A 27,206-nucleotide genomic window follows, 5' to 3' on the forward strand; every position below is an offset into this window, starting at 1 on the left:
AAGAGAGTCTGTTAAATGACTCCCTACTGTAGTGGCTCTGGATAAGAGAGTCTGCTAAATTACTCATTACTGTAGTGGCTCTGGATGAGAGTCTGCTAAATGACTCCCTACTGTAGTGGCTCTGGATAAGAGAGTCTGCTAAATGACTCACTACCCTAGTGGCTCTGGATAAGAGAGTCTGTTAAATGACTCCCTACTGTAGTGGCTCTGGATAAGAGAGTCTGCTAAATTACTCATTACTGTAGTGGCTCTGGATGAGAGTCTGCTAAATGACTCCCTACTGTAGTGGCTCTGGATAAGAGAGTCTGTTAAATGACTCCCTACTGTAGTGGCTCTGGATAAGAGAGTCTGCTAAATGACTCACTACTGTAGTGGCTCTGGATAAGATAGTCTGTTAAATGACTCATTACTGTAGTGGCTCTGGATGAGAGTCTGCTAAATGACTCCCTACTGTAGTGGCTCTGGATAAGAGAGTCTGTTAAATGACTCCCTACTGTAGTGGCTCTGGATAAGAGAGTCTGCTAAATGACTCATTACTGTAGTGAGTCAAACATGTTTATACTAGTCCCCCATGGGAATCAAACTACATGCGAGTGAAACAACAGTTTGGTGTCCAATTAACTAACTGGGGTTCAAATCATTTTGTTTCGTTTTCAAAATATTAGCCGTAATTGATTTAAAGCTTGTCTTGTGCAACGGAGGAAACAATGGACTAGTCCCAAAAGTGCAAACCCCACCCATGGAACTCTACAGAGGTTGAATGAAACACTCAAAATATTGCGTAAGTCATTCATGTATGTTCATGGGAGACTTTGACTTACCACCTTATGAGCGCAGTATAGTAGAGGCAGTGCGCAGTATGAGCACAGTATAGTAGAGGCAGTGCGCAGTATGAGCGCAGTATAGTAGAGGCAGTGCGCAGTATGAGCGCAGTATAGTAGAGGCAGTGCGCAGTATGAGCGCAGTATGGTAGAGGCAGTGCGCAGTATGAGCGCAGTATAGTAGAGGCAGTGCGATAGAGCGTAGGCCGTGAACATGGACACACTCGATCAGTCTTAGCAAGGTGTGAGGGTGTGTGTGTGTGTGTGTGGGGGGGGGGAGGTTTCTTCACCTGAATGACATTGTCTTATCTCATATCTCAGAGAAGGTTGAAAGATAACCTCTCTCCTCTCCACGTAATGTGGTGCACAACAAGGTTACACTTCCGGACACCTAATTTATATCATACCGTGGCCTTCAAAGTCCACACATACAGATAGGCATCACCGATGTCAGCTGACAAGCTTAACCTCTGGGAAACCTGAGAACCACACAGTGTTTCAGGGAAGGCAGCTTGAGAGGATCAACGGAAGCAGAGCTGAAAGAAACAGGGATTTCCTGGAAAGAATTTGAAGAAATATCACCCAACACAGTTCGCTCTGGAGGACATTTGACCTATGACCTCCCTCACAATGGAAAGAAGATTTAAGTCAAGCCCTCAAGAGTCAACATCCAACGATGACCTTTGACCCCACAGTATCCCAAGAGGGATACACTTGATTTTTGAGATGGGGCTAAACAGCTTTATCATACAGTATGTCTGTCTGCCTCCCAAATGGGCACAATTTGGCTTCAAACAGACCATGGATACCTGCTGTGATGCCAATGGCCTTTTCATTTGCTCATTAAAAACACAGAAACCATTTAGGAACATGTCCCGCAACTTATCCCCACGACGAAGGCACATGAAAGATCTAACACACAGCGCCCAGAAATTGAATTTGTGTGTCTCTGTGTGTGTGTGTATATGGAAGCATATGTGTGCGTATGTGTGTGTTTGTGTGTTGACGAGCTGACGAAACCAGGACAGTGCAGTGTTCCCATGGGCTATGGGAGGGGAGTAATTGCAGATTGACATCAGAGTAATTGCGTGGCGATGGGAGCACTTTAGCGGTGGCTAATGGGCAGTTAAAAGGCCTGTTAATCAGAAACTAAGCACACCAAGCGCTTATTTGTTCCAATTGACCTCCTCTGGCTCTCCAGCTGCTTTTTAGAACCCAGGCAAGACTCTCCACAGCTGGCTAAAAGGCATCACTTCATCAACTGCGACTACCCATAAAGCCCCACACACACACAGGCGCGCACACACACACAAAAGGCATTGCTACCACACGTACAGTATACGCAGCATTCAACAACATAACATGTACACCGCTGACTAGTTGTAGCCTCGTGTTATTTTGTGTGTTTATGTCCAATAAGACAATCTGGTCAGCACATTACCAAACGGATGTTAATGGTGTAAAAGTCACACGGTATGTCCGTTACATGTCTTTATATGGGGCGGCAGGGTAGCCTAGTGGTTAGAGCGTTGGACTAGTAACCGAAAGGTTGCAAGTTCGAATCCCCGAGCTGACAAGGTACAAATCTGTCGTTCTGCCCCTGATCAGGCAGTTAACCCACTGTTCCTAGGCTGTCATTGAAAATAAAAATTTGTTCTTAACTGACTTGCCTAGTTAAATAAAGGTAAAATAAAAATAAGTGATTTTAATGAAACTGCAAATGCCATTCTAAACGACTCCCATGTAGCAAAATCAGATTCCTTCCTTCTTTCATGAGCTCATGAACCTCAATTCATGTCTTCACCAGCTCCCAAATATCTTCATTATATCTTTATTTTATTATTCCTCTCTTTCTTTGACTACTATATACCGTGTATATATAAACTCTGTCAACTGTTTATTTTCAGCTAACTTAACATGTGTAAATATTTGTATGAACATAAGAAGAATCAACAACTGAGACATAAACTGAACAAGTTCCACAGACATGTGACCAACAGAAATGAAATAATGTGTCCCTGAACAAAGGGGGGTCAAAATCCAAAGTAACAGTCAGTATCTGGTGTGGCCACCAGCTGCATTAAGTACTGCAGTGCATCTCCTCCTCATGGACTGGCACCAGATTTGCCAGTTCTTGCTGTGAGATGTTACCCCACTCTTACGCCAAGGAACCTGCAAATTCCCGGACATTTCTGGGGGGAATGGCCTTAGCCCTCACCCTCCGATCCAACAGGTCCCAGACGTGCTCAATAGGATTGAGATCCAGGCTCTTCGCTGGCCATGGCAGAACACTGACATTTCTGTCTTGCAGAAAATCAGGCACAGAACTAGCAGTATGGCTGGTGGCAATGTCATGCTGGAGGGTCATGTCAGGATGAGCCTGCAGGAAGTGTACCACCTGAGGGAGGAGGATGTCTTCCCTGTAACGCACAGCGTTGAGATTGTATGCAATGACAACAAGCTCAGTCCGATGATGCTGTGACACACCGACCCAGACCATGACGGATCCTCCACCTCCAAATTGGGGTGGTTCGTCTATGTTCTTTTTTCTATGTTGTTATATTTCTATGTGTTTGGCCTAGTATGGTTCTCAATCAGAGGCAGGTGTCGTTCGTTGTCTGTGATTGAGAATCATACTTAGGTAGCCTGTTTTCCCCATTTTGGTTGTGGGTGTTTAATGTCTATTTAGTGTCTGTTCACCTGGCATAACTGTTTCGTTTTCTCTTTGTGGTTATTTTGTGTAGTGTTCAGTTTTTCAATTATAATATGACGACCACTTACCACGCTGCATTTTGGTCCTCCTCTCTTTCCAACAACGAGAATCGTTACAGACTTTGCCAGAGGATCAGCAGTACTGACATGTAGAGGTTACAGGATACCTCCATCATGTGTCCCCAGTAAGGACCAGGGCAGGACAAGAAGCCATTCTTCACAGCCACTTTGCCAGAGGATCAACACTACTGACATGTTGTTTTTTGTATTTAAACTGTATTTCATCACTGTTACAAAAGACAAAGTAAGCAACCGTTTCAAACAGACCTGTATAGTGGACAAACCTTTTCTCAAAACATCTATCATTACTTCCCTAAATGTGCCAATAATGTATGCCTCTGTTCCAAACCACTTGAAATCACCCACTACATGTATTCAAGAGGTCAATATTCTCCGTCGCTACGAGGGGATTGTGGAAAAGTTGTTTTTGAGATCAGTGTAGATCCTAATACAGGCAGAAGCATGTCTGTTCAATGAAATACATTCCCAAATAAATATATTTCTAAAAATTGTACATTTTCTCTGTGACGCTGTGTGCACTGAACTGACATGCATGATTATTGCTGACATTCCCATGTTCAGATGAAGGGAATTAAAGAGTCTGTAATGCACACCACTGCGGCGCCCAACTCAGACAGCTGTATATAAAGCCTTCTGTAGCTGCTGGGAAAGTCATTCAAAGCCTTTAACTTTATCACTCAGGATGGAACTTTCAGTGCTCCTATTTCTGTCATGTAATGGTGGTATTATAGTAAACCAGACAACTCCATAGTAGAATAGTTGATCTATTTACCTAGTCATGTAATGGTGGTATTATAGTAAACCAGACAACTCCATAGTAGAATAATTGATCTATTTACCTAGTCATGTAATGGTGGTATTAAACTAAACCAGACAATAGTTGATCTATTTACCTAGTCATGTAATGGTGGTATTATAGTAAACCAGACAACTCCATAGTAGAATAGTTGATCTATTTACCTAGTCGTGTAATGGTGGTATTATAGTAAACCAGACAACTCCATAGTAGAATAGTTGATCTATTTACCTAGTTATGTAATGGTGGTATTATAGTAAACCAGACAATAGTTGATCTATTTACCTAGTCATGTAATGGTGGTATTATAGTAAACCAGACAACTCCATAGTAGAATAGTTGATCTATTTACCTAGTTATGTAATGGTGGTATTATAGTAAACCAGACAATAGTTGATCTATTTACCTAGTCATGTAATGGTGGTATTATAGTAAACCAGACAACTCCATAGTAGAATAGTTGATCTATTTACCTAGTCGTGTAATGGTGGTATTATAGTAAACCAGACAACTCCATAGTAGAATAGTTGATCTATTTACCTAGTTATGTAATGGTGGTATTATAGTAAACCAGACAATAGTTGATCTATTTACCTAGTCATGTAATGGTGTTATTAAACTAAACCAGACAATAGTTGATCTATTTACCTAGTCATGTAATGGTGGTATTATAGTAAACCAGACAACTCCATAGTAGAATAGTTGATCTATTTACCTAGTCATGTAATGGTGGTATTATAGTAAACCAGACAACTCCATAGTAGAATAGTTGATCTATTTACCTAGTCATGTAATGGTGGTATTAAACTAAACCAGACAATAGTTGATCTATTTACCTAGTACTGTAATGGTGTTATTAAACTAAACCAGACAATCCCCTTAGTGAATAGTTTACCTGTTTACCTAGTTATTCTCGAGGTGCATTCTAGTTGTGAGAGCAACAGGATGGAAAAGTGTATTCTGAAAAGGAGTCAATGCACAGCAATTAATTAAATGAAATCACAAGAAAACACTTTTGGCAAATGCATTTTGAAAGTAGATTTGGCCTTTCTTAAGGAAAAGGGGGATCTCAGTTTTCCATTGCTACCACGTGTATTTATCTCCTCCAATTGTGCAGGTGGCATAATTTTACAACCTGAGATTCAAGCATAGTTTAGGTACAGCTGTGGAACAGAGCTCTTAAAGGGGAAATATCTTAAAGGGGAAATATCTTAAAGGGGACATATCTTAAAGGGGAAATATCTTAAAGGGGACATATCTTAAAGGGGAAATATCTTAAAGGGGAAATATCTTAAAGGGGAAATATCTTAAAGGGGAAATATCTTAAAGTTGAAATATCTTAAAGGGGACATTTATTAAAGGGGAAATATCTTAAAGGGGAAATATCTTAAAGGGGAAATATCTTAAAGTTGAAATATCTTAAAGGGGACATTTATTAAAAGGGAAATATCTTAAAGGGGACATATCTTAAAGGGGAAATATCTTAAAGGGGAAATATCGTCCTAGAAGGGCAATGACATACTTTGTAATAGAAGCCCCCAAAAATGTAGTGAATCATCTTTAATAATAATAATAATTTATTATTTATACATTAATATTGATAAAATAATAATAAATAATAATAACAATCAGAATGCGGTGTACAATAAGGTAAATGCAGATGGACAAACCCAACATTTTAGAGAAACACGACACCCAACATCAAAACATGTTATGACGTGTTCATAACCATGTCGTAATGTGTCATAACAGCTGACGTAACTTGGTCATAACACCTTCATGACACAGATGTCGTTCCCATAGCAACGATAAAAACATTCCCAAACCAGAAACCGTGGATTGATGGCAGCATTCGCGTGAAACTGAAAGCGCGAACCACTGCTTTTAATCAGGGCAAGGTGTCTGGTAATATGTCCGAATATAAACAATGCAGCTATTCCCTCCGCAAGGCTATTAAACAAGCTAAGCGTCAGTACAGGGACAAAGTGGAATCTCAATTCAATGGCTCAGACACAAGAGGCATGTGGCAGGGTCTACAGTCAATCACGGACTACAAGAAGAAACCCAGCCCAGTCACGGACCAGGATGTCTTGCTCCCAGGCAGACTAAATAACTTTTTTGCCCGCTTTGAGGACAATACAGTGCCACTGACACGGCCTGCAACGAAAACATGCGGTCTCTCCTTCACTGCAGCCGAGGTGAGTAAGACATTTAAACGTGTTAACCCTCGCAAGGCTGCAGGCCCAGACGGCATCCCCAGCCGCGCCCTCAGAGCATGCGCAGACCAGCTGGCCGGTGTGTTTACGGACATATTCAATCAATCCCTATACCAGTCTGCTGTTCCCACATGCTTCAAGAGGGCCACCATTGTTCCTGTTCCCAAGAAAGCTAAGGTAACTGAGCTAAACGACTACCGCCCCCGTAGCACTCACTTCCGTCATCATGAAGTGCTTTGAGAGACTAGTCAAGGACCATATCACCTCCACCCTACCTGACACCCTAGACCCACTCCAATTTGCTTACCGCCCAAATAGGTCCACAGACGATGCAATCTCAACCACACTGCACACTGCCCTAACCCATCTGGACAAGAGGAATACCTATGTGAGAATGCTGTTCATCGACTACAGCTCGGCATTCAACACCATAGTACCCTCCAAGCTCGTCATCAAGCTCGAGACCCTGGGTCTCGACCCCGCCCTGTGCAACTGGGTACTGGACTTCCTGACGGGCCGCCCCAGGTGGTGAGGGTAGGCAACAACATCTCCTCCCCGCTGATCCTCAACACGGGGCCCCACAAGGGTGCGTTCTGAGCCCTCTCCTGTACTCCCTGTTCACCCACGACTGCGTGGCCACGCACGCCTCCAACTCAATCATCAAGTTTGCGGACGACACAACAGTGGTAGGCTTGATTACCAACAACGACGAGACGGCCTACAGGGAGGAGGTGAGGGCCCTCGGAGTGTGGTGTCAGGAAAATAACCTCACACTCAACGTCAACAAAACTAAGGAGATGATTGTGGACTTCAGGAAACAGCAGAGGGAACACCCCCTATCCACATCGATGGAACAGTAGTGGAGAGGGTAGCAAGTTTTAAGTTCCTCGGCATACACATCACAGACAAACTGAATTGGTCCACTCACACTGACAGCGTCGTGAAGAAGGCGCAGCAGCGCCTCTTCAACCTCAGGAGGCTGAAGAAATTCGGCTTGTCACCAAAAGCACTCACGAACTTCTACAGATGCACAATCGAGAGCATCCTGGCGGGCTGTATCACCGCCTGGTACGGCAACTGCTCCGCCCTCAACCGTAAGGCTCTCCAGAGGGTAGTGAGGTCTGCACAACGCATCACCGGGGGCAAACTACCTGCCCTCCAGGACACCTACACCACCCGATGTTACAGGAAGGCCATAAAGATCATCAAGGACATCAACCACCCGAACCACTGCCTGTTCACCCCGCTATCATCCAGAAGGCGAGGTCAGTACAGGTGCATCAAAGCTGGGACTGAGAGACTGAAAAACAGCTTCTATCTCAAGGCTATCAGACTGTTAAACAGCCACCATTGAGTGGCTGCTGACCCAACTCCAGCCACTTTAATAATGGGAATTGATGGGAAATGATGTAAATATATCACTAGCCACTTTAAACAATGCTACCTTATATAATGTTACTTACCCTACATTATTCATCTCATATGCATACTGTACTCTACATCATCGACTGCATCCTTATGTAATACATGTATCACTAGCCACTTTAACTATGCCACTTTGTTTACTTTGTCTACATACTCATCTCATATGTATATACTGTACTCGATACCATCTACTGTATGCTGCTCTGTACCATCACTCACTCATATATCCTTATGTACATATTCTTTATCCCCTTACACTGTGTATAAGACAGTAGTTTTAGAATTGTTAGTTAGATTACTTGTTGGTTATCACTGCATTGTCGGAACTAGAAGCACAAGCATTTCGCTACACTCGCATTAACATCTGCTAACCATGTGTATGTGACAAATAAAATTTGATTTGATTTGATTTGATTTAGACCTGTTGTGACATATACTACGTTATTTTACATCTGGTTATGACAAAGAGTGTCCAAACCACACAAAACCTACCACGGTAGATATTTTACGTCTGGTAATGACACCTACATAAGAGTGTCCAAACCTACCACACAAAACCTACCACGGTAGATATTTTACATCATAAGAGTGTCAAAACCACACAAAACCTACCACGGTAGATATTTTACGTCAAAAGAGTGTCAAAACCACACAAAACCTACCACGGTAGATATTTTACGTCTGGTAATGACACCTACATAAGAGTGTCCAAACCTACCACACAAAACCTACCACGGTAGATATTTTATGTCATAAGAGTGTCAAAGCCACACAAAACCTACCACGGTAGATATTTTATGTCATAAGAGTGTCAAAACCACACAAAACCTACCACGGTAGATATTTTACGTCTGGTTATGACACCTACATAAGAGTGTCCAAACCTACCACACAAGGCAAACATTCCAATACACCATAAACTACTTGTCTAACCCTATGTTTATGTTACGTAACATTTTCTGAAATTCACCATATTGAATTATCATTGTAATTGCGCACACTTTGATATGAGATTTGCACCTACCCTAATGCTCTGTTTCTAAATATATATATATATATATTACACACATATATAACCCCATATATTTCCTGATCTTTCTTATATATCCTAGTTTTTTGGACAGACACTTCCAAACCTTGTTTCTTATTATAGATGTGTTACAGTCCCCTTTAGGCTTCATGAATGTGTTGTTCAATGCATTTCTCTGGACTTACAAGGGGTTAAAATACGATTTTAAAAAAACATATCTGTAAAGAATTCAATGCAACAATAGTTAAGCACTTAAGAAACAATCTTTCAAAGGGAAAAGGAATCTTCTTGGCAGGGAAAAAAAACAAAACATATTTGAGTAAATATGTGTTTTGACACTCTTATGTAGGTGTCATAACACGGAATATATGTCTCAACAGACATGGTTATGACACGTTATGTCAGCCGTTATGACATATTATAACAGGTTATGACACGTTATGTCAGCCGTTGGGACATATTATGACATGGTTATGACACGTTATGTCAGCCGTTAAGACATATTATGACATGGTTATGACACATTATGTCAGCCGATATGACATATTATGACATGGTCATGACACGTTATGTCAGCCGTTGGGACATATTATGACACGTTATGTCAGCCGTTGGGACATATTATGACACGGTTATGACACGTTATGTCAGCCGTTATGACATATTATGACATGGTTATGACACGTTATGTCAGCCGTTGGGACATATTATGACACGGTTATGACACGTTATGTCAGCCGTTGGGACATATTATGACATGGTTATGACACGTTATGTCAGCCGTTGGGACATATTATGACATGGTTATGACACGTTATGTCAGCCGTTGGGACATGGTTATGACATGGTTATGACACGTTATGTCAGCCGTTGGGACATATCATGACACGTTATGTCAGCCGTTATGACATATTATAACAGTTTATGACATGTTATGTCAGCCGTTGGGACATATTATGACATGGTTATGTCAGCCGTTATGACATATTATGACACGGTTATGACACGTTATGTCAGCCGTTGGGACATATTATGACACGTTATGTCAGCCGTTATGACATATTATGACACGGTTATGACACGTTATGTCAGCCGTTGGGACATATTATGACATGGTTATGACACGTTATGTCAGCCGTTATGACATATTATGACATGGTTATGACACGTGTCATAATGGTGTTATGACGCTGGGTGTCAAATAAAGTGTTACCGATCTTTTTGTAAATATGGAACATTTCTGGGATCTTTTATTTCAACTCATGGAACATGGTTACTAACACTTTTATATTTATATTTTGTTCAGTGTACCGTTTTATAGTCACAACGCTGCATCAGTTGGGATACAGGTGATAATGAGTATTGCTAATAACATATCTGATAATATTCACCATTCACAGGCTATATGCACGGTCCAATTCTGTTTAAAATAATCATTTTTACCAAATACGTTATTGTGCCCATTTTCTGTAGCTGGAAATCATATTTTAGATGGTATAAGCATCATTGGAATGTCTTTTTAAAAAGTACCAAGAACAATAATTTTCACATTGACTGGATGACTGGCTAAGTGATATCTCTCTGAGTGAATTTCACAAGTTATTAAAAAATACCTGCAGATTAGCATATTACTGTAGTGGAAAGCTGCCACCTCCAGTGACCACATTTGCGAGAGTCAACCCTCACTAAGCATTTCAGTGTAAAAAGAAAAATGTATCAGCCGATATATATTGTGGTCACGTGAGATGTGTAGATTCAGAGGTCAAAGGACGCTTTTTAAGGTACCGTTTACTCTATATACAGATGGTTGTCCGAGAGAAAATCCCTTCCGCGTAGCGAAATGAGTACGCATGGACCTGATCCAGTGCGTCAGATAAAGCTTGGGGATCTCCGTTTGGTGAAACGATCAGTGAGTCTAGTGAGGTTGGAGCAGCATTAACAAAAGAAAGAAATCAACATTGAGATGTATGTAGGGTTGCTTGAACATGGCCACCATCACTACAGTATGTGATTTGGCTGACATTGACCTCATTGACCTCCTTTCTTGTTCACTCCAGGTGGCAGAGCATCAAAAAAACACGATATGAGGTGATCGTAGAGATGAACGCCAAAGACCGAAGAGAGGGAGAGATGGAGCGCCATACAACGCACCGATGAGGCTGTAAGGGAGAAAATAAGAGAGCTTGGTGAATTCACCGTCTCAAGAAAGGGCAGGTCGAGATGGACTGGTAGCTTGTGTTCAACTTCTCTGCCGTTATGGATCGTAAGCTCAGAAGCGCTGGCCCGATTCCCCCACGTACCTGCTCCTCATCAAGCACGATCCCCAACGCTCCTGCTCCTCATCAGGCCTGATGCCCCTCCACCCCCCACCCCCCTCCCAGGTACCTGCTCCTCATCAAGCACGATCCCCAACGCTCCTGCTCCTCATCAGGCCTGATGCCCCCACCCCCTCCCAGGTACCTGCTCCTCATCAAGCACGATCCCCAACGCTCCTGCTCCTCATCAGGCTCCCTCATCAAGCACGATCCCCAACGCTCCTGCTCCCTGATGCCCCCCACCCCCTCCCAGGTACCTGCTCCTCATCAAGCACGATCCCCAACGCTCCTGCTCCTCATCAGGCCTGATGCCCCCCACCCCCCTCCCATGTACCTGCTCCTCATCAAGCACGATCCCCAACGCTCCTGCTCCTCATCAGGCCTGATGGCCCCCCACCCCTCCCAGGTACCTGCTCCTCATCAAGCACGATCCCCAACGCTCCTGCTCCTCATCAGGCCTGATGCCCCCCCACCCTCCCAGGTACCCCCTCCCATGTACCTGCTCCTCATCAAGCACGATCCCCAACGCTCCTGCTCCTCATCAGGCCTGATGCCCCCCACCCCCTCCCAGGTACCTGCTCCTCATCAAGCACGATCCCCAACGCTCCTGCTCCTCATCAGGCCTGATGCCCCCCACCCCCTCCCATGTACCTGCTCCTCATCAAGCACGATCCCCAACGCTCCTGCTCCTCATCAGGCCTGATGCCCCCCACCCCCTCCCAGGTACCTGCTCCTCATCAAGCACGATCCCCAACGCTCCTGCTCCTCATCAGGCCTGATGCCCCCCACCCCCCCTCCCAGGTACCTGCTCCTCATCAAGCACGATCCCCAACGCTCCTGCTCCTCATCAGGCCTGATGCCCCCCACCCCCCCCTCCCAGGTACCTGCTCCTCATCAAGCACGATCCCCAACGCTCCTGCTCCTCATCAGGCCTGATGCCCCCCACCCCCCTCCCATGTACCTGCTCCTCATCAAGCACGATCCCCAACGCTCCTGCTCCTCATCAGGCCTGATGCCCCCCACCCCCCTCCCAGGTACCTGCTCCTCATCAAGCACGATCCCCAACGCTCCTGCTCCTCATCAGGCCTGATGCCCCCCCCCCCCTCCCAGGTACCTGCTCCTCATCAAGCACGATCCCCAACGCTCCTGCTCCTCATCAGGCCTGATGCCCCCCACACCCCTCCCAGGTACCTGCTCCTCATCAAGCACGATCCCCAACGCTCCTGCAAGCCGATTGGGGTTTTGTGTGTGATAGAATCGATGACTCAGGGAGTCGTGATGTGTTGCTGTTTAAAAGACAAAGTGGATCTTGGTTTTAAGAAATGCACCCAGGGCGCCTGTTCCAGAGGCAATCCTTTATACTGTGATTGAATCAATAGACGTCTGTGAATCCGAGCGCCGCCCACTACTGAATACCATCACGTCCTCCCCCTGGGCTTCACCCTAATGGAGTCACACTGATGTCAAATGGAAAGGATACGATAACAGACACCTAGATAAATTGAGTTATTTCATGCAGAAAGATGAACACGCTACTACACACACTACCCAGACATTTGATTTCTATTTCGTCTGTAATATTGTTAGATGTGTTGGCGGGAAAGCAGGAATCCTTAGGTGAGAGCTTAAATAAAGAGCTTGTTAGATGTTTTAATCAGATTTGATCTCTTTTTTTTTATAGAGAATATGAGATTATAGTGAGGTTTCCTGTGTGAAGGCAGGTAGGTCAGAGAAAGTTTGTTTTGAATCAAGTCTTGAGGATAATAAGGAAAGGGTTGAGATTTGATTTTTATTTTTATTTTATTTCACCTTTATTTAACCAGGTTGACTAGTTGAGAACAAGTTCTCATTTACAACTGTGACCTGGCCAAGATAAAGCAAAGCAATTCTGTACAGATAATGTACAGGACTGTCTCAGAGTTACCAAGTCCTTAGGACTGGGATTGTCCTAATACAGACACCGTACATGTGGGTGTGAGTCATGTGAGTCATGTGCCACACGATTAGAGAATAGGACTTACGTGAGGTCAGAGAATATGGACTTTCACCTTGAGTGTTTAGGACAGTGGCCGTGTCCAAAAACCCATACTAGCGTGCCAGGTCACATTTGTAAATGAGAACTTGTTCTCAACTAGCCTACCTGGTTAAATAAAGGTGAAATAAAATATATATTTTTAAATAACATATTTAAACTGCATACTATGTACTCATCGTCACATAATATTTAGCACGTAACGTTTGGTGAAAAATATCCAAGATGCCAAGGACGCAACACAATAGTGGCTCCTGACTGGCTGAGTAGCTGGGGCAGGGGTCAAGTACAGGGTGGATTTTTCCAAATTTAACAGACATTATCAGCCTGATAAAAGCAAATGTTCAGTTTGATTCATTTCTCCAAACTGGTTATAGGATGACTGTCACATGTGCCTATGTAATCCATCTATCCTATTTTAAAAATTGACTGAAAGCAGAACCAGATCATTTAGTTCCGTTTCCAAATAGTTATCAGTGAAACCAAAGTGCTGTAACATATATACATTCAATCAAACAGCCTAGTACACAAACCAAAACGCAAAGATAATGGTCAAATCAAAAGGCTATTGCACAGAAAATACATTCTTAAAATTCACAACTGCTGGAACATAATAAACAAAAGCACTGATCGTTGGGAACGAGATCAGAATGACTGCTAAGGCCTGATCCATAAATTCAATAGGTAGCCTACTCTACAAAACTAAAATGTTCAAATCAAAAGGTGTGATTAAACATGAACACCCAGAATCCCCGGTGCCGACTCAGAAATCTAAGATGGTTCAGTATTTAGTTTAAAGGCTCTGACAAAGGCCATCAGAATAAGAAACCATTTTCAATCAGAAAACAGAAATCCACTTTGGGTAAAAAAAATATATTTAAAAAATCTGTTTTCAAAGATGTAGCCAACGATGCAATACTTGTGATCATTTTAAGGAGAACAAAAACTAGATAGCCTACATTTGAACCGCAGAGGTTTGTCTCTTTGGTATCTTTCCTAATGTTTGTGTTTTGGCAACTTGAAGAGGGCCTATCACTCACAGTTGTGGAAAAGTGTGCATCAAATTCCACTAGAATATTCAGTTACTATAAAAACATTCTAGAATGCGCAATCGTGTGGTTTCACAATAATTGTTTCATTTTCAGTAGCACACCCCCATGCCTGATGATCAACTGTTGTCAAAGCCTAAATGAGTATATGACATCCGGGAATTTAAAGTTTCTTGATTATCAAAATGTCACAAACTAGATTTTTGTCACAATCAAACGGCCTCCAGTTTAGGACGCAAGTATGGTCATTTGGACACAATCAGTGTATAATTATGAAACTAGGTCGAGGAGGTATGGTATATGGCCAGTATACCATGACTAAGGGATGTTGTTATGCATAACGCAAGGCGGAGTGCCTGGATACAGCCCTTAGCCATGGTATATTGGCCATATATCACAAACCCCCGAGGTGCCTTATTGCTATTATAAACTGGTTACCAACGTAATTAGAGTTTTGTCATACCCGTGGTATACGGTCTGATATACCACGGCTTTCAGCCAATCAGCATTCAGGGCTCAAACCACCCAGTTTATAATCAGTATTTGAGTATCTATTAAATCCATTCTGACGTGTGGAGAAATGCACTAGATAATCTGTCTTAATTCCAACTCTAATCCAATCCAGGACAGGGGGGTCAATTCCATTTAGAGTCCAGAGCATTCAGGAATTCTGTAAATGGGCCATTTTCATTTTGTAATTACACATACAATCAGATCGCTGGATTGAACTGAAGAGGAATTGACCACTACTCCTGGCATCAACTGGAAAATTATTGTTTAAAAGATCATACCTCAAAGTGCCACCCAAGACATGCCTTTGGGTTCAAGGAGAGAGCCAATTGCTGTGTCATTGCCTCTGATAGGTCAACCAACCATGACTCACTCAGTATTAAGACATCTGATTGGTCATTCCAATGTCATTGCAAGCCAAAAGCAGAGAACCTTCATTGGCACGACGAGTTGGGAATAGGTTGTTTTATAGTCCGAGGTAAGGGGGTGACATTGGCTTTACAGTGCAGTCCTAAAAGGTGAGTTTGAGCGGTAGTATAAAAGACCGTAAATGGATCGTAAACGCTGACGATCAAGTGTTTACCATCAACAGCATGACATCATAGCGCTCTTGAAGTCGGTCGAAGGACATAAAACTAGGGCTAAAAAGTTCACTGGTTCTAGACTGACTATCAAACAAAGCAAAAGGTTTAATTATATGCAATGCGATACCCCTGTGAATGAGAAATGGTTGTCTCAGGGAGTAGTTTAGGATTGACAATGACTATGCTATTGTGTTCAGTGCACAGCTCATTCAGTCTAAGACATGGTAATTAGCAACAATAGCTGTCAAAACATGAGAAATAAAGCCAGAGGGAGAGGGAGAGAGAGACGTAGAAGATGTAGGAATAGGAAGCACTATATGCGTTGCTTTTCTTAGCTCAGCTTCTAAGGTAATGGAATTACCAACACTAGTGAACATGTGAGAAGAACCAGAGAGAGCGGGAGGAATCCCTAGACTACAGAGAGAAGCATTTGAACTTGTCTTGCTTTACATTGTGGGTGCTTGCTCTCATATTGACAGTGACGTGCACATCACTTCAGGACATAAACACGCTGATCGGGGCTGGAGATGTACTTACATCCTAAATCCAGGTAAAGCCTTGTCATCTGACTGCAGCACTTGACATGAATCAGTGGCTCATAAATTGAGATATATTCCCCCCTTTATTAAAAGATAATCTGCGCCCAGAGATGAATTTGCTGATGCAGGAAAGGAGAAAGGGTAGCACAGCAATGCTGTGGCGCAGTGTTCTAAGCCACTGCATCTCAGTGCAAGAGGCGTCACTACAGTCCCTGGTTCGGATCCAGGCTGTATCACATCCAGTCGTGATTGGGAGTCCCACAGGGCTGCGCATAATTGGCCCAGCGTTGTTCGTGTTTGGCCGGGGCAGACTGTCATTTGCAAAGAAGAATTTGCTCTTAACTGACTGGCCTAGTTAAATAGGTTACATTTTGTGGCTTTGCTTCTCTCTTCGTCTTTCCCCCATATCTCCTAAGGGTTTATAAAATATTATATTATAAATTATAAATATATTTCCTATAAAATAGAAACTCATAATTTCATCCTCTTGTTGAATATATTTACAATGTAGACATTTTTCAGTGACATTTTTTTTATGTCATGACTTGACTACAGTAATTAGTATTACTGCTACACATGTATCACTGAATGTACAAAAAAAATAACTAACAAACAATCATATCCACATTTTTGGTTTGTTTAGTAGACTTGAGAATCAAGCATTGCATTCACGTACGTAGTCGTAAACGAGTGTCAACCATCAGGCCACTAAAGTCGAAGCTTGATAATCCGGAACAAATGCCAGGGCTATGGGGCTCAGCCTTCAAGACTCCTTAGCTGGTGTTTTCTCCTGAGACAGGGAGAGGGTATTATAGCGAGGGAGAAGTTGGGGGGTCAATTACCTGAACACAATTACTGTATCTAACAACCATCGTCCATCACCCTCGTGATTCCCCCAGTGCTGCAGCCACCGTCACCCTCGTCCTCCCCCAGTAACGCTGCAACCATTCCATCCCCTTATTTTGGTTAGCTTTCCCGCCGGATAGCCCAGACACTCAGTCACCCCGAAGATGAGGTGTCTTCTGAGTCCCAGGACGAGAGCAAGGAGAAGTGAATAAGCCCTGGCTGTCTGGTGGAGATGTGTAAATAATAGGGAAAACACTTACATTCCCAAACCTTAGCACTGGAAGGTAAATTAATGGGAAAAAATGGGACTGCAGGGCCACACCTCCTAATGACAAAGTAACCAACAGGAGATTGGGTGGTGTGGGATCTGCCCAGTGGTCACACTTGAGGCGATGTTTCTGTAGGTGTGGTATTACGAGGTGATGCTACTGTAGGTGAGGTATTACCAGGTGATGCTACTGTAGGTGAGGCAATACGAGGTGATGCTACTATAGGTGAGGAATTACCAGGTGATGATACTGTAGGTGAGGTATTACCAGGTGATGATACTGTAGGTGAGGTATTACGAGGTGATGCTACTGTAGGTGAGGTATTACGAGGTGATGCTACTGTAGGTGAGGTATTACGAGGTGATGCTACTGTAGGTGAGGTATTACGTACTGTAGGTGAGGAATTACCAGGTGATGCTACTGTAGGTGAGGAATTACCAGGTGATGATACTGTAGGTGAGGTATTACCAGGTGATGATACTGTAGGTGAGGTATTACGAGGTGATGCTACTGTAGGTGAGGTATTACGTACTGTAGGTGAGGAATTACCAGGTGATGCTACTGTAGGTGAGGAATTACCAGGTGATGATACTGTAGGTGAGGTATTACCAGGTGATGATACTGTAGGTGAGGTATTACGAGGTGATGATACTGTAGGTGAGTTCCATAACATCTTGACCTTGCATATTGCTTGACATTATTAAGACATTATCAATAAATTCAGGGGATTCCTCTGACCTCCGTCACACAATTTCAACCAAACATCTAGGCATGTTTCACAATGTCCGGTCAATCCGTTCTGAATGACCACTTGGAATAAACAGAGGATAATAAGCATCCTCCATCTTTTCCTCTCTTTCCCGTAGCAGGAAGTAGAGTTCAGTCCTGTTCTGATTGGAGGAGGATTAATGAGAGCCTCCAATAAGAAAACAGAGGACAGAGCCAATACAAGAGTCAGAGCCAGTGAGGGCAGGGGGGGTTGCTTTATCTGTAATAAAACAATGAGGTGTCATATGGAGCTGCGCAACATTATTTAGGTGATACGGCCACCCAGGCCAAATTAGATGGGGATTATATTGGAGGCAAATTCCCTTTTAACCGAGCCCCGAGGAGAGCTGTAAAACAGCTCACCATTGTTCCTCCTCCCCCGCCCCCCTTTCTCTTGCTTTCACAGCAGACTTTGAGAACAGCAGCCTGGTCTGAATGCTGATCCTGGCCCAGAGAGACAGAACAGGAACAGGTACTGCTGGGAGACAGGGAGAGTGGGTGAGAAAGTGAGGCTGGAGTGAATGCCTGATGTGTTCCTGTAGCGGTAGGCTCCTGAGCCATGAGGTTGAAGCTTTGGCTGTTGCCTGATTAATAATTACACCATTCTGGTTAGCTGCAGGCAGGAGCAGGATGCTGTGTGTGTGTGTGTGTTTACACGATCCTAACTCATCAATTCAAGTCCCTCATGTCTGCCTTTGAGATGCAGAACAGTTGAAAGTGATGTTAAGGCCAATACATCTATACATGAATACTGAAACGCTACGCACACAAACACACACACACTCACTGACTATTACACTTACATACTGTAGCTAGCAAAACACAAAACACACAACACACAAGTCACAACACACAACACCCAACACCTACTGTAGCTCATTCCTCTCCTGGACTAGAATCTTTACAAGCTTGACTGCAGTTTCTGTTCTCTATTCTAATGTTCTCCATTCCCATCCTTCTCTATTCTAGAGCTTCATTCCTCACCAGAACATGGTGATCCTATCACAAAGCCCTGCAGGTCACGCTCTAGCGGACACAAACACATTCTCAGCATACCTGCTACCGCCTAGGGCGTGTCGATACAGCTAGTGGCCATGGAGCACACCTTTGATCCGGTGTCATGTCAGACTTCGCCGGCGTCACCCGGACTTCAGACACGTTCGCCGACAGCAGATTTTGGCTAATTGGAGCTCATATCTTTCTCGATCAAATCTTGTCGCCTGAATTGCTTGTTAGCTCAGTTCCCACTGGAATTGAGCAACAGTTTGAGTATTGTGTGTGGAAGTCTATACTGTACTTAGAAAACATTTACATATTTTTTTCCCCCGGTGCTTTTTAAATGTACTTGTTACCTTGTGTTTTATTTGATGTGGAATTGGGATGTGTGGGAGAGGAGACCAATGTAGTGTGTAAATGTTGCTAGAGCGCTTGTTTTTTAAGCCCTTTCTTCTAAGCCACTCATGCCCTGCCTAGTTAATTAGGATTCCTACACAGGCCAGATGAGCTCATTGCGAGATTTTATCATAAAAGATCATTGTTTCTTAAATAACATGTAGACCTAATGAACTACGAGGGTTGCTGCCAGGTTACGATCACGACGACGGGTGTTAGGTAGACATGGACAGCACAGGGAAACTCGGGCCAAGACTCCATGATTCCCACAAAGGTCAATCACCTCGGGCCACAGCCTTTGTTGTCAGGTCACCCGCCTCGGGCCACAGCCTAGGTTGTCAGGTCACCTGGCTCGGGCCACAGCCTTGGTTGTCAGGTCACCCAGCTCGGGCCCCAGCCTTGGTTGTCAAGTCACCCGGCTCGGGCCACAGCCTTGGTTGTGCATGGACTCTGAGTTCTAGAAGAGGAGCCAGAGTTGACTGTGTGTGGCAAAGCGTGGCAGGGCAGCAGAGATAGGACAGCTGGGCCTATACGACCCGTCCACTTGCATATGGCTCTGCTCTCTCTCAGTATCTAGGTCCACTGCCCCAGATTCAGGTCCCTGAATGGCAGTAAGCTTTAGTACAGCATGGATGCCCCAGCACCAAGTCTGATGACTGATGCTGTGTTCCGAAATGCATTGCTGCATTCTGAGTTCTCCCGTTCTTCGATGAGTGATCTTCCATGAACACCTGAGAGAGATATTGTCTCGTATGGGAGAATGCAGAGCACTTAAAATCCATAACATTTTAAATGTACTTCGACGTGACCTCTAACCTAAACAGGAAAGTGCATCACGCAGCCGGCGTCAACAAAGCTAGCTTTTATGCTAGCTAGCTACATCTGTTTCCATTGTAGCCAATGTAGCAGTGTGAGGGAACACGACGTAGAGTGTGTTTCAAATGGCCACCTATTCCCTACATAGTGCACTACTGGTCATAGGCTCTGGTCTAAAGTAGTGCACTACTGGTCATAGGCTCTGGTATAAAGTATTGCACTACTGGTCAGACTGCACTACTTTAGACCAGAGCCCTATGACCCAGAATGGAAATATTTCAAATGTAAATGTGGCTTTTGCTGTTCTATTCAGTGAATTTCCAAGACTACTATGACATGGACGTCACGGCCGGCTCTAAAAAGGTCCTGGGGAGAGGTGGCGCGAAGGAGTGCACAGACAAGTGTGTTGCAAAAAAGAAGAGCGAGAGAGAGAGAGAATGCGATAACAAGTAGAGAGGAGCTGAATTCATAAAGTCACTTACGTCGTCAGACAATCGTTGGAGAAGAGGATGTACTAGTTCTGGAAGAGGATTGTTCCATACCACTGAATGACATTTTCGCCTTCGGGATTAACACGAATTCCATCCATGGATTTAGCTACCAGCCGGAGTGATGCTAGCTAGCTAGCTAGCTAGCTACCTACCTGAGTGATGGACATCAAATACCACTGAATAACATTTTCAACTTCGGGATTAACACGAATTCCATCGATGGATTTAGCTACCAGCCAGAGTGATGCTAGCTAGCAAGCTAGCTACCCACCTGAGTGATGGACATCAAATAATTGCTACCAACACCAGAAGAGAACCGTCAGTTGATGTGATTTAATTATAAAAGATTCCCGCAGAGGTAATTGAACGTTCTGTTTATGTCCTGACAGAAGAGGACATCTAAAGTTGTTGACTTTTCAGTTGCTTGGCATTGATAAGGATAAGAAGGGACACTGTTAATAAGGAAGTTAGTTTGTTTATTTGTTATCGGGATATCAGAAATAAATGCTGTAAAACTGCTAGGTTGCATTGCTATGTTTTCATTGGTTGTCTTCAAGTTTAGGCTACACGCGCACGTGAGGTAAATTACAGTAGGCTATTCTGTGAATTGCCTAAAACTGTCAATGTATTTTCATTATTTTAAAGCAGAACTGTCTTTTCATTACTACTGCCGTGGGGTAGGGGCCTAACCTGTTTTAGGTATTGGGGGTGTATTGCAGGTGGATGCTGCATGCTATTAACCACATAATCTGAGGAGCTGCATATAGTTATTTGTAACGTTTCAACCTATGCTATTAGGAAAGGTGCCACTACTACTAAGTACTGTGATGAGGTTAAATGTGTAACAGAGACACAGCTCTGGTTGTTACCTTCCAGACTAAAACAGCTATTTCCTGTTACATAAACAAGCAACATAATCCCATTTCCTGTTAGAGCAGCAATTCCCAAACTCAGTTCATGGGGATCTCAAAGGGGTGCATGTTTTTTTTTGCCAGCTGATTCAAATCATGAAATCCTCATCAATCATTGATTTTTTTTGAATCAGCTATATACTGCAATTGCAACAACCAAAACGCGCACCCTTTGGGGTTCCCAGGATCGAGTTTGAGACTCACTGTGCTAATGAATTAAGCTGACACCGACCAGAATAATTTTATGTGGGGTTCTCTTCTCCCAAAATTGTCTGGTCTGCTTTTACATTGTTGAGGACGTATGACATACGTACGAAGGTTGAAGCAAAATAAAAAATAAAAAATAGCGAAATAAACTATTTGCTTATTGTTTGAGAATGATAAAGAGTCAGAGTAGTGTTTCACTGTGCATTTGATACAAAACAAACACTGGCATATTGTAAAGGAGAACATGTCCAATTTAATTATATTCATGCATATATATTACATAAAATGAATACACCATTGTAATGTTGTTATTGCCTTTCTCTCTCCTTGCAGGGAATTAGACAGATGAACTACAGTCCCCAGATGCCCAAGCCTCAAAACCAGAACCGTGGGGAGACTTCATCACTTTTTCATAATATTAACCATTGTAATATTGTTATTGCCTTTCTCTCTCCTTGAAGAGGAATTAGACAGATATATGGCAAGTTTGAAGTTTTATTTGTCGTATGTACAGGATACACTTGGTCCAACGAAATGCTTAATTGCAGGTTCCTTCTCAACAATGCAACAACAAGAAATAAAAGATAATACAAACATAAAGTAGAATAGAATGAACATTTTGGCAAAATTATGATTGATAATAAAAAGATTGTGGAGACTGTTTTGGTATACTTCAGTGTGGCTTTTGACATTATCGATCATAGTCTGTTGCTGGAAAAACTTGTTATGGCTTTACACCCCATGCTATATTGTGGATAAAGAGTTACCTGTCTAACAGAACACAGAGGGTGTTCTTTTCGAAAATCCAACAAAATCCAGGAAGAATCAGGAATTCCCCAGGGCAGCTGTCTAGGCCCCTTACTTTTTTCAATCTTTACTAATGACATACCACTGGGTTTGAGTAAAGCCAGTGTGTCTATGTGTGAGGATGACTCAACACTATACGCATCAGCTACCACAGCGACTGAAATGACTGCAACACTTAACAAAGAGCTACAGTTAGTTTCAGAATGGGTGGAATAAGGAATAAGTTAACCCTAAATATTTCACAAACTAAAAGCATTGTATTTGGGACAAATCATTCACCAAACCCTAAACCTCAAATACATATTGTAATGACTAATGTGGAAATTGAGCAAGTTGAGGAGAATAAATTGCTTGGAGTATCCCTGGATTGTAAACTGTCATGGTCAAAACATATTGGTACAACAGTAGCTAAGATGGGGAGAAGTCCGTCCATAATAAAGCGCTGCTCTACCTTCTTAACAGCACTATCAACAAGGCAGGTCCTACAGGCTCTAGTTTTGTAGCACCTAGACCACTGTTCAGTTGGGTGGTCAGGTGCCACAAAGATGGACTTAGGAAACTTTACATTTTTAATAACAGGGCAACATTGGTGGCCCTTGGATGTACAGAGAGCTAACAATAATATGCATGTCAATCTCTCCTGGCTGAAAGTGGAGGAGAGATCACTACTTGTATGTGTGAGAGCTGTTGAAAACATGTTGAATACACCGAGCTGTGTTTGTGGCCTAAATTGTAGACCATTAATAGTTGAGTTTGTGCTGGGCAGGAATACAAACTTACACAGCAGTACCCTGGGGCATAAATCACCCATGTCTGTATTTTAGAATGAGCTTCACAAGTTACAAAGAGCTAACAATTCTGCCCCAGGATACTGATAGAGAATAACATGTGGATCTAATTCTAACATAGTGATGTTGCACACTGCTGACTAAACTCCTAAATAAACTCCTGGGATAGGGTGATTTTCCTGCTGGACGGGAGGTTCCCAAGTTCTTTCTATCTGTCTAGGTGGAAGGCTGGGGTGTGCTTGGACCTGGGTGTTGGGCTGGGATGTGCTTGGACCTGGGTGTTGGGCTGGGATGTGCTTGGACCTGGGTTTTGGGCTGGGATGTGCTTGGACCTGGGTGTTGGGCTGGGATGTGCTTGGACCTGAGTGTTGGGCTGGGATGTGCTTGGACCTGGGTGTTGGGCTGGGAGGTGCTTGGACCTGGGTGTTGGGCTGGGATGTGCTTGGACCTGGGTGTTGGGCTGGGATGTGCTTGGACCTGGGTGTTGGGCTGGGATGTGCTTGGACCTGGGTGTTGGGCTGGGATGTGCTTGGACCTGGGTGTTGGGCTGGGATGTGCTTGGACCTGAGTGTTGGGCTGGGATGTGCTTGGACCTGGGTGTTGGGCTGGGATGTGCTTGGGCCTGGGTGTTGGGCTGGGATGTGCTTGGACCTAGGTGTTGGGCTGGGATGTGCTTGGACCTGGGTGTTGAGCTGGGGTGTGCTTGGACCTGGGTGTTGGGCTGGGATGTGCTTGGACCTGAGTGTTGGGCTGGGATGTGCTTGGACCTGAGTGTTGGGCTGGGATGGGCTTGGACCTGAGTGTTGGGCTGGGATGTGCTTGGACCTGGGCGTTGGGCTGGGATGTGCTTGGACCTGGGTGTTGGGCTGGGATGTGCTTGGACCTGAGTGTTGGGCTGGGATGTGCTTGGACCTGGGCGTTGGGCTGGGATGTGCTTGGACCTGAGTGTTGGGCTGGGATGTGCTTGGACCTGGGTGTTGGGCTGGGATGTGCTTGGACCTGGGTGTTGGGCTGGGATGTGCTTGGACCTGGGTGTTGGGCTGGGATGTGCTTGGACCTGGGTGTTGGGCTGGGATGTGCTTGGACCTGGGTGTTGGGCTGGGATGTGCTTGGACCTGAGTGTTGGGCTGGGATGTGCTTGGACCTGGGTGTAGGGCTGGGATGTGCTTGGACCTGGGTGTTGGGCTGGGTGTTGGGCTGGGTGTTGGGCTGGGATGTGCTTGGACCTGGATGTTGGGCTGGGATGTGCTTGGACCTGGGTGTTGGGCTGGGATGTGCTTGGACCTGGGTGTTGGGCTGGGATGTGCTTGGACCTGAGGAGAACAGCGCGGAAACATAAGGACATGGGGTGGAGAAATTAACCGCTGCTCAGAATTTCAGTTGCTGAGAACCACAACTACCTTTGTCAAAGTGCAATGGTTTTGTCAACAGTTTTGCATATTCATAGCCTTGACAAATTCTTACTTTTAATTGATAATTGATTTATTTACAACATTGTCTTGATATGCAATGGTGAAACAAGAGGGGAGGGGAAATTGACAAGAAGAAAGTTAGCTAACATTAGGTTAACAGACACTGCATGCATGTATTACCTGATGATGTCAGAATGCACAAATAACTTGGCTGGCTAACAAGCTTAGATTGGAGAGACCACAGCTAGCTGCATTGCCTAGGTTTTTAATCAGATGTTAAAATATATTACCTCTAAACCAGTGGGGCCTGACTGTTTTGTCCTGACAAGCCAGTGACAGAGTGAAATCTGTCCCTTAAAAACAAATTGATAAAAAATGATTTGATATATTTGTCATTATCTGGCTAGCAAGTCCATCACTTCAGGATGTAGAAAACTGACAGTCTTTACAATTGACACTGCTTATTTTCCGATTAGTTTGCTTAGTTGTTTATCCCTAAACAGCTGAATACCAGGACGAGATCAAGCTAACTTCGCTTGGCTAGCAGGCTGATTGTAAGTCAGGAAGCAAGTTCAGGGAGTGAGTGTTTTAATAAATGAACACAACTAAATACAAAACAAGAACCACAAACAACACACAGGCATGACACGGGAACAGAAACAATGACGCCTGGGGAAGGAACCAAAAGGAGTGACATATATAGGGAAGGAACCAATGGGAGGGACATATATAGGGAAGGAACCAATGGGAGGGACATATATAGGGAAGGAACCAAAAGGAGTGACATATATAGGGAAGGAACCAAAAGGAGTGACATATATAGGGAAGGAACCAATGGGAGTGACATATATAGGGAAGGAACCAATGGGAGGGACATATATAGGGAAGGAACCAAAAGGAGTGACATATATAGGGAAGGAACCAATGGGAGGGACATATATAGGGAAGGAACCAAAAGGAGTGACATATATAGGGAAGGAACCAATGGGAGTGACATATATAGGGAAGGAACCAATGGGAGTGACAATAGGGAAGGAACCAATGGGAGGGACATATATAGGGAAGGAACCAATGGGAGGGACATATATAGGGAAGGAACCAATGGGAGGGACATATATAGGGAAGGAACCAATGGGAGGGACATATATAGGGAAGGAACCAATGGGAGGGACATATATAGGAAAGGAACCAAAAGGAGTGACATATATAGGGAAGGAACCAATGGGAGGGACATATATAGGGAAGGAACCAAAAGGAGTGACATATATAGGGAAGGAACCAATGGGAGTGACATATATAGGGAAGGAACCAATGGGAGGGACATATATAGGGAAGGAACCAATGGGAGGGACATATATAGGGAATGAACCAATGGGAGTGACATATATAGGGAAGGAACCAATGGGAGTGACATATATAGGGAAGGAACCAATGGGAGGGACATATAGGGAAGGAACCAATGGGAGGGACATATATAGGGAAGGAACCAATGGGAGGGACATATAGGGAATGAACCAATGGGAGTGACATATATAGGGAAGGAACCAATGGGAGGGACATATATAGGGAAGGAACCAATGGGAGGGACATATATAGGGAAGGAACCAATGGGAGGGACATATATAGGGAAGGAACCAATGGGAGGGACATATATAGGGAAGGAACCAATGGGAGGGACATATATAGGAAAGGAACCAAAAGGAGTGACATATATAGGGAAGGAACCAATGGGAAGGACATATATAGGGAAGGAACCAAAAGGAGTGACATATATAGGGAAGGAACCAATGGGAGTGACATATATAGGGAAGGAACCAATGGGAGGGACATATATAGGGAAGGAACCAATGGGAGGGACATATATAGGGAATGAACCAATGGGAGTGACATATATAGGGAAGGAACCAATGGGAGTGACATATATAGGGAAGGAACCAATGGGAGGGACATATATAGGGAAGGAACCAATGGGAGGGACATATATAGGGAAGGAACCAATGGGAGGGACATATATAGGGAATGAACCAATGGGAGTGACATATATAGGGAAGGAACCAATGGGAGGGACATATATAGGGAAGGAACCAATGGGAGGGACATATATAGGGAATGAACTAAAAGGAGTGACATAAATAGGGAAGGTATTTAGGGAAATGATGGAGTCCAGGTGAGTCTTATGACGCGCAGGTGCGAGTAACGATGGTGACAGGTGTGCACCATAACGAGCAGCCTGGTGACCTAGAGGCCAGAGAGGGAGCACACGTTACACTGATAAACAGTAGTGACTCAACATTTTAATTCGAAATTCATATGAAAGTAATTTGTTTAACATTTTAACATCATTCAAACAAACTAATGAACCTAATACTTAAATTTTACTAAATTAATC

The sequence above is a fragment of the Oncorhynchus nerka genome, linkage group LG25 (assembly GCF_034236695.1).
Source record: "Oncorhynchus nerka isolate Pitt River linkage group LG25, Oner_Uvic_2.0, whole genome shotgun sequence".
NCBI classification, from domain to species: domain Eukaryota; kingdom Metazoa; phylum Chordata; class Actinopteri; order Salmoniformes; family Salmonidae; genus Oncorhynchus; species Oncorhynchus nerka.